Here is a 12,179-nt window from a genome sequence, read left to right on the forward strand (position 1 = left end):
TTAAGCACAAATAGAAATGAAAATTGCAATTAGGCCTAAAGTTTGATACTCGTAAGAACTACCGTACTCAAGGATTACCAACAAAGTTAAACGCGTAGACAGAAGATTATTTCTTTAGTATTACTTTATCCTACTATGCTCTAATAGAAATGAAACCTTGCGTTTGGTTAAATGCTTAAGTATCGAAAGGATTGCCGTACACAAAGAACAATACGAATATAACAGGCAAGATACTATCTAATATACCTTATCTTCACTACAATTCTCAACTGAAACGTGGTTATGTGATTATTACAGCTGGTGGATTACTATTATTTTCCCTACTCCACGGGACGGAGAATAAAAGTGTCCTTAATTAGGGCTACTGAAAAATACGAGGTTATCTACAATAATTTCTCAAAAATATTTCGGTCAAAACTACTCCTACTACTCCAAGTGCTTGAATTTCAATTACTGGGATATATGAACTTTATTATTATTAGCTAACCGCTCATAAATACAGAAAGATCGAGGGAGTGATATATAAATTACGGATACTTTAACTACCTACTCAGAACTACAAATGATTGGAATACAAGATCAGCTGATTTTATTTATATTTACTTGACTACACTATTTTATACACCCTTTGTTCACGACTGTAGCCAACAATGCAATATTTGAATATGAAGACCGACAATAATCAATAACAATACAACGACTCATAACTATTACCGTGTAATCCCTTTAACTTCTTTTTAAATGGAAGTTTACAGGCGTATCGTGTTTTTGAATGTAGTAAATTATTACTTTCACGATAGTTTGAACGGATATCTATACGAAATACCGGAGAAGTTTCGGCGGAAGTTACTATACTATTCCTTATGATAATCCGCCTTTGTAAGTATTATACCAAAGAACCTACAGATATTTACAAATATTTTTAAAGTTATTACCTAAATGAAATGAAATGTCGTATGGATTTTAGTGCCGGGATATCCCAGGACGGGTTCGGCTAACCAGGTGCAGGTCTTTCTATTTGACTCCCGTAGGCGACCTGCGCGTCGTGATGAGAATGAAATGATGATGAAGACAACACATACACCCAGCCCCCGTGCCATTGGAATTAACCAATTAAGGTTAAATCGCCGACCTGGCCGGGAATCGAACCCGTGACCCTCTGAACCGAAGGCCAGTACGCTGACCGTTCAGCCAACGAGTCGGACATTATTACCTAAAGTATTTCCTAAACCTAAATTCGAAACAAGGTACACCAAGCTAGCCTACTTCACCTAGAAAACGTAATTGACTGAAGACCAACTGGATTACTTGAAATAAAATTTAAATAAATATCACTACTCCCAATTCCTACCAACAAGCACTAAACACCACTATATATATAGCACTAAGTGAATCACAAATCCACAAAATTATGCTATTTCAATAGGTTTTAACTAGTTTGTCACTACAATAATGCAAGAGCTCTCTCAACAGCCAACCGTTCTCAAGCGCATCCAACATTTAAACTCCTTCTTGGTTAAACCATGAGAAATTGTTGATAAAACTGAGGTAATTGAAGGAACAGGTGACCATAAGGCTGTAATAATGGATGTACGACTCGTACCAAAAATGCTTAATAAGAGCTTCACACAAGACAAGAAATTATACAGAAAAACTAAAGTTGATGAATTTGGGACTTACCTTAAATCACAATTCAGTTGTTAGATAAGTGAAGGGAGTAATGTGGATACACTCTGGGCTAAATTTAAAGGAATCACTTGGGAAGGAGGAAAGAGATTTGTACCTGTTAAGAAGGGTAAAATGACCTCAGACCCTGTTTATTACACAAGGGAAATAATAAAATAAAATGTAGATTAGTAAACAGGAAAATCAAAGAGTGTAGGGAGATAGAGAAACTAGAAAACAGCTAATGAGGGAACTGAATTGAGTGAAAAAGGAAGCAAAAGAGAATTATAAGAATGGCATACTTCAAGAGGGCATTGACCACAAAGGGAAATGGAAGAAGCTGTATTCATATGTTAGGAATCAAAAACGAAAAGTAATCCAAATTCCTACAATGGTGGGAGAAGGGGGTGAACACTATTCAACAGATACTGAGAAAGCAAATCTATTTAGTAGGGAATTCAGAGATTCAGTAGAAGATTGTCAGGAGTTGGAAATCGTAACAGAAGATAGAGAGGGAGAAACACATAGGGAAACAAGAAGCTTCTCATTCACAAATGATGATATTTTCAGAAAAATCCAACTGCTTCAGGAAGGAAAAGCAGCAGGAATTATCAAATTACTGGGCAGGTATTGAAGACAATTGGGTGGTACATAGTGCCTTATTTCAAATTTCCCTTTGACTATGTCATAAATAATAGTGTAATACCAAAGGAATGGAAGGAATGTACAATAATACCAATTTATAAAGTAAAGGGTGATAGATAGAAACGAGAGAACTACAGACCAATCAGCCTAACCAGTATGGTTTGTAAAATACGGGAGTGTTTAATAGCAAAGTAAGTTACATCAGAGGGATATGTGATGATACTTAGGTGTGAGATTTGAAAGTAATTTGCACTGGAAGGGTCATGTTGATGACATTGTTGGGAAAGCATACAGATCGTTACATGTCATATTGGGGCTACTTAAAGAATGCAACAAAGAATTAAAAGAAAAAAGTTACTTAAGTATGGTTCGTCCATTATTGGAATATGCAAACAGTGTTTGGGATCCTCACCAAGAATACCTAATAAAAGAAATAGATAGTGTTCATAGGAAAGCAGCAAGATTTGTAACAGGGTATTTCAGGAGAAAAAGTATTGTATCAGAAATGTTAAAGGAACTTGGGTTGGAACCTTTAAGTAAGAGAAGGGAGAAAACTAGACTTATAGGAATATACAGCCTATACAGGAGAAGAAGCATGGGGAGAATTCCATGAGAGGCTTCAGTTGGAAAATAATTATATCGGCAAAACTGACCACAAGTATAAATTTAGAAGGAATTTTAGCAGAAGCGATTGGGGTAAATTTTCATTCATTGGGAAGGGCGTGAAGGCGTGTAACAGTTTACCTGGGGTAGTGTTTGTCCTTTTCCAAAATCTGTACAGATATTCATGAAGAGAATAAACAGAAACAGAGAAAATAAATGAAATGTTAGAGGGCATTCGACCAGTGCAGGTTATTGTAAATCAAAAATGTGTGTGAATAAATTAATTTCATCCCCTGGTCTATGGGGTTTGGACAGCCGAAGTAGGGGACTGCCTGTAGGGGTGAAGTACAGTGGGGACTTCGAGGGCCCTGAGACCGCTACGGTAGCTGTGAAGCCCCTTCAGGAACTCTGAAAAGTGGTGGCAAAATGGGCTCTGATTAAAACGCAGCAGGTCGTTATGCTACTTAGGTTCCAAAATGGGTTAAAATTATGTACATAAATGCAATGTAAATTTTAATCTTATGCCAGTTGTATAGTATTATTTGAAGTAATTCCACAGACTGTATATGAGTTGACTATGCTTATAAGTATAGGAGATATTATAAGTATAATTTTGTAATCAATATAAATTTATTAAGGATGAACTGCGTGTTTAATAGAAAAAATTGTTAGCGTAAATTGTATAATATTGTATTCTAGGAAAATTTTCTTCTCCTGTTAATTTAAAATTTAGTGCTTGACAATAATGTATTTTAGTGTACCATTTGCCACCGAGGTAGACACCTCATTTGCAAATAAAGAGATTTTGATTTTGAATATCAGGCCCATTTAAATTTTGAACACATTCGTGAGCCAACCAGGATGTCACGAATCTCATATATATCTTCACGTAAAGTATCCTTCGCATACATAATCCTCTGACACTACGTCTAACATTTTGAAGATCCAGCCTATCTCCCAGTTTCACTGTCAAAATTTAAGAGTTTCTCACAGTATCGACTTCTAATAGACATAAGGTTTGATTCAAAAGAGTGGAATCCATTCTATCATTCGAATCTCATGATTTCATAATATCTCACATATAATATCCAGAATGCATATAATCTAGAATCGAAAATGTATATAATATGATGACTTCGGAAAAGAGAAAAATATAAGTTATATTCTTATGAAGATACGAACACATTTCGCCTCGCGTCGCGCCTTCACTGTGCTGATAAATTGAAAGTCACCGAAATTTCGATTAATTATACATCATACAGGAATTACCCAACGGCCGTAGCCGTGTTGACACACCGGATACCGTGAGATCTCCGAAGTTAAGCAACATTGGGCGTGGTCGAGAAGTGGATGGGTTGCCACGCGCTCTTGGTGGGGGTAAGGGAATGGAGGAGCGGAAAGGAACTGGCCACCTTACCGCACGTAAACTCCGGCTCAGGCACACCTCTGCGGAGGTTCGGACCCGTCTTCGGGCAGAACACACCCTTACCTTATACAGGAATTATTGAGAAAAATTTCTTGAAATATTCGTGGATGATCACCATTATCATGACATTTGAATAATACCGGCCAAAACAAATCATCTAAAATTGACTGTGCTAAATGGAAATACACGAAGACTTGTACTAAACTACTACATATGAGAACGTGAGAACTACGTACAGTAACTTACAAGACCATTCTTAACTACAAAGAAATCAACTAACCATCTACTGAGCTTATAATTACCATGGGATTTGTGTCGACCTAGCTGTTTTCGACTCCTTCATTTTGGACGATGACTGATCGCCCCCAAAGCTGTGATCATGGCAGTTATACTCTCATCTTGACGTGGTTGGCGGCGGTCCCAGGGTTTAAACTCTCATGGCGAAGTTGAGGTCACACTCGGCAATGGATAATGTCTTCATGTCGAATCGGTGGGTAAAGCCCTCTTGATTTCGTAGCTGAATCTTGTACAAAAATATTAGTAAAGTTGTCAAGTAGTGGATCCTTTTCAAATCACAGGCGAATACGTACTTTGGCAGCCTCTATAACGTTGACGTCTGTTAGCTCAATGCTATGCATGAATCTTAGAATGATAGTATGTCAAGTCACAATACACGCGATGTTACTCGAAAGTAGGACGTTGCGTTCTGAGTTCGGCTGGAAGTTTGACCCATCAAGCAAGTGAATGAGTCACAGCTAGCAGCTGAGTGAACTTGTCGAACCACAGCACACACCACACATACACATACCGCAAGTAGTAACACAGTTCATGTCCCAATTTGATATTACATAAAATTCACTCACGTAAGGAGTGCCCTTGTAATACAATCACTGAAGGTGACAATAATGCAATATATTTCGTCACTAGTAGAATGAACTTCTTCTTGCCTCCTCATTGTAATATTTGTTTATCACACAAGTCGCATGCTGAAGTTGACATAGGCGGTGTTAACATATGGCTTTCAATCCTCTCGTAACTTCGATCGCAATCATCTCTTTCCCTTTTTACAAACGAGTTGCATATTTGCCGCGGACACGGGCCTATAATCTCGCGGCAGAGATCAGTTAACCAGGAAGAAAATAAAAACAAGTGTGACGATTCGCCAAACGAGGGTGACACGTGTCCAAAGCCATCTAATATGAAGATATAACACACTGTCTGCCCAAAGCACTCCATCAGACATAACGAAACTGTCACAATATATGTAATATTTCTAAATCGGGAAGCCAACTATTATTAAACCTGCCATAGAAGGTTCAAAGCCCTTATGAGGAAAGGTGATGGGAAGTGGAATTTATACGAGGAAATAAAATTAAAGGTTGAAAGTAAATGAAAAAATGTGTTCGTTGCGCGCTTGAAAACTACTGAACCCGGCAACTTTGCGCCCTATTTCACCACACGGCCTGCTGTTAATCGCACGGTCCAGCGTACACAACACGTCCCATCAATATTACTCTTCACAAATTCAGTACAACACCGTATGGTTACAGTAGTTGTATACGTAGTTTCTGATAACCATGGCTGAGTGCTTTCGAACAAGTCCATGTTCCTTGCTGTACGTTTGTCCTGGGCTGAGGAAGAGTTGCTCCTGAAAAATGATAAGAACTGTTTTTGGGATGGCTGAAAGAAGTTGTAACATGAGCATTTCACTACAAATGCATGCGGTTATAACATATAAAATTTTCATTACCATCGGACAAGTAGTTTTTTTTTGCTAGGGGCTTTACGTCGCACCGACACAGATAGGTCTTATGGCGACGATGGGATAGGAAAGGCCTAGGAGTTGGAAGGAAGCGGCCGTGGCCTTAATTAAGGTACAACCCCAGCATTTGCCTGGTGTGAAAATGGGAAACCACGGAAAACCCTTTTCAGGGCTGCCGATAGTGGGATTCGAACCTACTATCTCCCGGATGCAAGCTCACAGCCGCGCGCCTCTACGCGCACGGCCATACAAGTAGTTTTCCATGTATTAAACGGGTATATTCCTAAGTGAGCCCTACCAGGAAAAGAAGCCAGAAACCCGGACAATATTTAATTACTACAACCGCAAATTTAAAAAAATAATTAATGAACTTCTAAAACAGAGTGTCTTATTCATCCTAATAACTCACTTTACCATAGGCCTATTGGTTCGTATGTAATTAAAGCCTAAACTCGAGTATCCATAATTTTAAAAAAATCCAACAGGAAGTTTGATATTCCCGAACAGACTTCCTTATTGATGAGAATTTACAGTTTTACTATGGACTTTAATTTATTAGAATTTTCGAGTCCAGTTTTTGTCTTCAAATATCGAAATAAAGTAAAAAACCTTTTTTCATTCTCTAGGGAGGACACTGTTCGGAGGTTCTTAAGGGCCACCGCTACTGACTGAAGGCCCACGAGATTTGAAGTATGACGTTTGGAGCTAGCAGTGTGTGAAACTTGCCTACGCTGTTCGAATATGTACTGTTTCCATGGCAATGATACCAACGATGCCACATTTGAAAGATGATATCGCCACGTGGCTTTGTTTGCTCTCAGTCGCGTTTGTGGTGTCATACGGAATTCCTTTGCGTGTTTGCTTTCTTATGCTATATCGTTGCTATTTTATTTTTGTTAGTTAAACAATGGCTAGTTTACAATTTTCCTAGAGTTATTTTTGAAGTTCGCGGTGACCGATGACCTAGATGTTTGGTCCCTTTAAACAACAACAATAACAAGTTTACCGTTTACAATCTGCGTTAAATATTACATGTACGAATTTGGGAAGTATTCTACTCTGTATTAAAACATGACTTCCTTATTAATTGCTGATGGATATAAGATATGCCGTGATTGGTTTTTTATCTATGTTGTGCATTTATTGATGAAATTATCAGTTGTTGATGATTTTGTTATTGATTACTGTATGAGATCTCATATTATCGCAATGACGTGCTCTATCTTAAATGTTGAAATGCTTATCATGACTTTCAGAACGGGTCAAAGTCTATCATATTGCATTAGGCGTACTGTACATGTTTTATGAAATTTTCAGTTTTTATTTATTTTTGTCTTCAAATATCGAAATAAAGCAAAAAAAACCTTTTTTTAATTCTCTAGGGAGGACACCGTCCGTGGGTTCTTAAGGGCCACCGCTACTGACTTAAGGCCCACGAGATTTGGAGTATGACGTTTGGAGCTAGCAGTGTGTGAAACTTGACTCAGACGGCTCAGACGGCAGCGCGTCGGCATCTCACCGCTGGATAGCGTGGTACAAATTCCGGTCACTCCAAGTGAGATTTGTGCTGAACAAAGCGGAGGCGGAACAGGTTTTTCTCCTGGTACTCCGGTTTTCCCTGTCATCTTTCATTCCGGCAACACTCTCCATTCTCATTTAATCGCATCTATCAGTCATTACCAAATCACTTTGGGAGTGGCGACCCCATCGTACTAATATCCTATATATGATTCATTCATTACATCCCTGACCTTGTCAATGACTGGAAAACAGGTTGTAGGTTTTCATTTTCATGGCAACGCAGTGCACCTCGTAGTTACGGCTTTTTCCACTCAAATGTCAAATTCCCACACTCATGAGCCGAACAGGAAGTAAAGAAGTACTGTGTAGGTGTTGGTTGGAGTAGGTTTGACGCACTGTGTTCTCGATACGCACCCATTGGCTGCTTATACTGCCTGCTCATTCCATACTAACACACTTTAAATGACTCGAAGAGTTCATGCAGTACGGTAGAACAACCTCAGCAAATCAATCAATCAATCAATCAATCAATCAATCAATCAATCAATCAATCAATCAATCAATCAATCAATCAATCAATCAATACTGATCTGCATTTTGGGCAGTCGCCCAGGTGGCAGATTCCCTATCTGTTGTTTTCCTAGCCTTTCTTAAATGATTTCAATGAGATTGGAAATTTATTGAACATCTCCCTTGGTGAGTTACTCCAATCCCTAACTCCCCTCCTTATAAATAAATATTTGCCCCAATTTGTCCTCTTGAATTTACCTTCATATTGCGATCTTTCCTAATTTTAAAGACGCCACTCAAACTTATTCGTCTACTAATGCCAGCTGACAGCTCGGAACATACCACGTAATCGAGCAGCTCGTCTTCTTTCTCCCAGTTCTTCCAAGCCCATACATTGCAACATTTTTGTAAAGCTACTCTTTTGACGGAAATCACACAGAACAAATCGAGCTGCCTTTTTTTGGATTTTTTCCAGTTCTTGAATCAAGTATTCCTGGTGAGTGTCCCATACACTGGAACCATACTCTAGTTGGGGTATTACCAGAGACTAATATGCCCTCTCCTTTACATTCTTACTACAACCCATAAATACCTTCACAACCATGTGCAGAAATCTGTATCCTATATTTACATTCCCATTTATGTGATTACCCCAATGAAGATCTTACCTTATATTAAAACCCAGATGATCCCTAAAAGGAACTTTCACCCCATCAACGCTGTAATTAAAACTGAGGGGACTTTTCCTATTTGTGAAACTCACAACCTGACTTTTAACCCCGTTTAGCATCACACCATTGACTGCTGTCCATCTCACAACATTATCGAGGTCATGTTGCAGTTGCTCACAATCTGCTAGTTGCTTTTACGTCTCACCGATACAGATAGGTCTTATGGCGACTATGGGACAGGGAAGTCCTAGGAGTGGGAAGGAAGCGGCCGTGGCCTTAATTAAGGTACAGTCCTAGCATTTGCCTGGGCTCACAATCTTGTACCTTATTTATTACTCTATACAGAATAACATCATCCGCAAAAAACCTTACCTCTAATTCCACTACTTTACTCATATCATTATATACATAAGAAAACATAAAGGTCCAATAATACTGCCTTGAGGAATTCCCCTCTTTATTATTACAGGGTCAGTAAAAGCTTAGCCTACAAAAATTCTCTGAGATCTATTTCCTAGAAATATAGAAATCCATTCAGTCACTATTTTGGCTAGTCCAACTGCGCTCATTTTTTCCAATAGTCTCCCATGACACACCCTATCAAATGCTTTAGACAGGTCAATCGAGGTACAGTCCATTTGACCTCCTGGATCCAGGATATCTGCTATATCTTGCTGGAATCCTACAAGTTGAGCTTCAGTGGAATAACTTTTCCTAAAACCGAACTGCCTTCTACCGAACCAGTTATTAATTTCGCAAACATGTCTAATATAATAAGAAAGAATGCCTTCCCAAAGCTTACATGCAACGCATGTCAAACTGGCCTGTAATTTTCAGCTTTAAGTCTATCAACCTTTCCTTTAAACACATGGACTACTATAGCAACTCTTCATTCATTTGGCATAGCTCCTTCAACCAAACAATAATCAAATGAGTACTAAAGATATGCTACTATATCCAAACCCATAGTATTTATTATATCCCCAGAAATCTTATCAATTCCAGCCGCTTTTCTAGTTTTCAACTTTTGTATCTTACTGTGAAAGTCATTGTTTCATATGTAAATTTAATACTTATTTAGCATTAGTCACCACCTCTATCTGGATATTACCCTTGTAACCAACAATCTTTACATACTGCTGACTGAATACATCTGCCTTTTGAAGATCCTCACATACACACTCCCCTTGTTCATTAATTATTCCTGGAATGTTCTTCTTGGAACCTGTTTCTGCCTTAAAGTACCTATACATACCCTTCCATTTTCCACTAAAATTTGTATGACTGCTAATTATGCTTGCCATTATGTTATCCTTAGCTGCCTTCTCTGCTAGATTCAATTTCCTAGTAAGTTCCTTCAATTTCTCCTTACTTCCACAGCCATTTCTAACTCTATGTCTTACCAATCTGGACCTCTTTCTTTGTATCTTTATTTCTCTGTTATAATAAGGTTGGTCTTTACCATTCTTTACCACCTTTTAAGGTACTAACCTGTTTTCACTTTCCCCAACAATTGCTTTAAAACCATCCCAGAGTCTGTTTACATTCTTTTTTATCGTTTTCCACCGATCATATTTCCTTTTTTTAAACTGCCTCATGCCTGTTTTATCAGCCATATAGTACTGCCTAATAGTCCTACTTCTAAAACCTTCCTTTCTATCACATTTATTTTTAACTATGACAAAAACAGCTTCATGATCACTAATACCATCTATTACTTCGGTTTCTCTATAGAGCTCGTCTGGTTTCATCAGCACCACGTCTAGGATATTTCTCCCTCTAGTTGGTCCCGTCACTTTCTGAATCAGCTGTCCTTCCCATATTAGCTTATTTGCGATTTATTGGTCATGCTTCCTTTCGTTCGCATTTCCTTCCCAATTGACATTTGGTAAATTCAGATCTCCCGCTACAATCACATCCCTTTCCATGTCGTTTCCCACATAGCTAATTTTCTTATCAAATTATTCTGAATCCGTGTCACCGCTACCCTTTCCAGATTTGTACACTCCAAAGACATCAAATGCCTATTATCTTTAGAGATGAGTCCTACACCTTGAATTTCATGTTTCTCATCTTTAACTTTTTCGTATCTTACAAATTCTTCTTTCACCAGAATGAATACTCCCCCTCCCACCATACCTACCCTATCTCTACGATACACACTCGACTTCCGTGAGAATATTTCTGCATCGATTATATCATTTCTCAGCCATGATTCAACTCCTATTACACTATCTGATAAATATATATCTATTAAATTAGGTACTTAATTGATTCCTTTCTTTACAATACTTCTACAGTTCAACACTATCATTTTTATGTCATCCCTACTTGACTTCCAGAGCTCTGTACACCCATCACCGCTCCCTAGATAACCCCGTTTCCCTGAATGTACCTCCCTATTACTCTTCCAAACAAATTTCCTAACTTGTACGTACCACTGCGGTTTAAGTGAAGGCCATCTGAGCGCAGATCCCTATCTCCTACCCACCCATTAAGATCTAGAAGTTTCACTCCCAGTTTCCCACATACCCACTCCATAGTCTCATTTAAATCCCCAACAAATTCATATAGCCCCATAATTAAGCCAGTAAATAGCGACTTGATATATCGCAGGTGGTTCCGAGTGACTGATCAAGTTCATCAATAGGGATGAATTAACTGAGGTGTAAATATTATTCATGCACGTACTTCATTTAGTTTCTTCTTGGATTGCATGCACCAAGTAACCATACACACTAATACCTGCGAAGCTGTTACCAAAGTGGCACACACTGATTCAGAGGGCTCACGAATTTCTTCCAGTAAATCAAATACCATTGATTCTGTTTAGTCAAGTCTGGAAGAAGATATTGAGACAGAAAATTGTGAATTTTGCTTGTGTATTTTGCTAGCTCCATCGGTGAACATAAAAATACCGGATTTCAGAATTCCCTTTACGGAATCCTGAGCAGCCCCTGAATCAGTCATATCACTGCTCTCTCTTCCATTTCTACAGCCCTAAACTTGGCTTCGAATTGATCTACTGAAAAGCCTGTGTTAACACATAAAAAAATAATTCTGTAGAAGATGAACAATGAATAACGAAGTAGATAATCTTCTTCCACTGCTTTTCCCACACCAGTGTGGTGCGAACTGTGTCACCCATATGTGGATTTTCTCTTGTTTTACGGCCGGATGCCTTTGCTCATGCCAACCCTATGTGGAGGCATGTAATTTCTATTGCGTTTTTCTATGATGGTTGGTAGTCTGATGGTTTGTCTGCATTTGAGGACCCCAGTGCTACGAGAGACACAAAAACCCAGTCCCCAAGCCAGGAGAATTAATCAGACGCGATTAAAATACCCGTCCTGGATGGGAATCGAACCCGGGTCCC

Source organism: Anabrus simplex, chromosome 2 (assembly GCF_040414725.1).
Source record: "Anabrus simplex isolate iqAnaSimp1 chromosome 2, ASM4041472v1, whole genome shotgun sequence".
Taxonomy (NCBI): domain Eukaryota; kingdom Metazoa; phylum Arthropoda; class Insecta; order Orthoptera; family Tettigoniidae; genus Anabrus; species Anabrus simplex.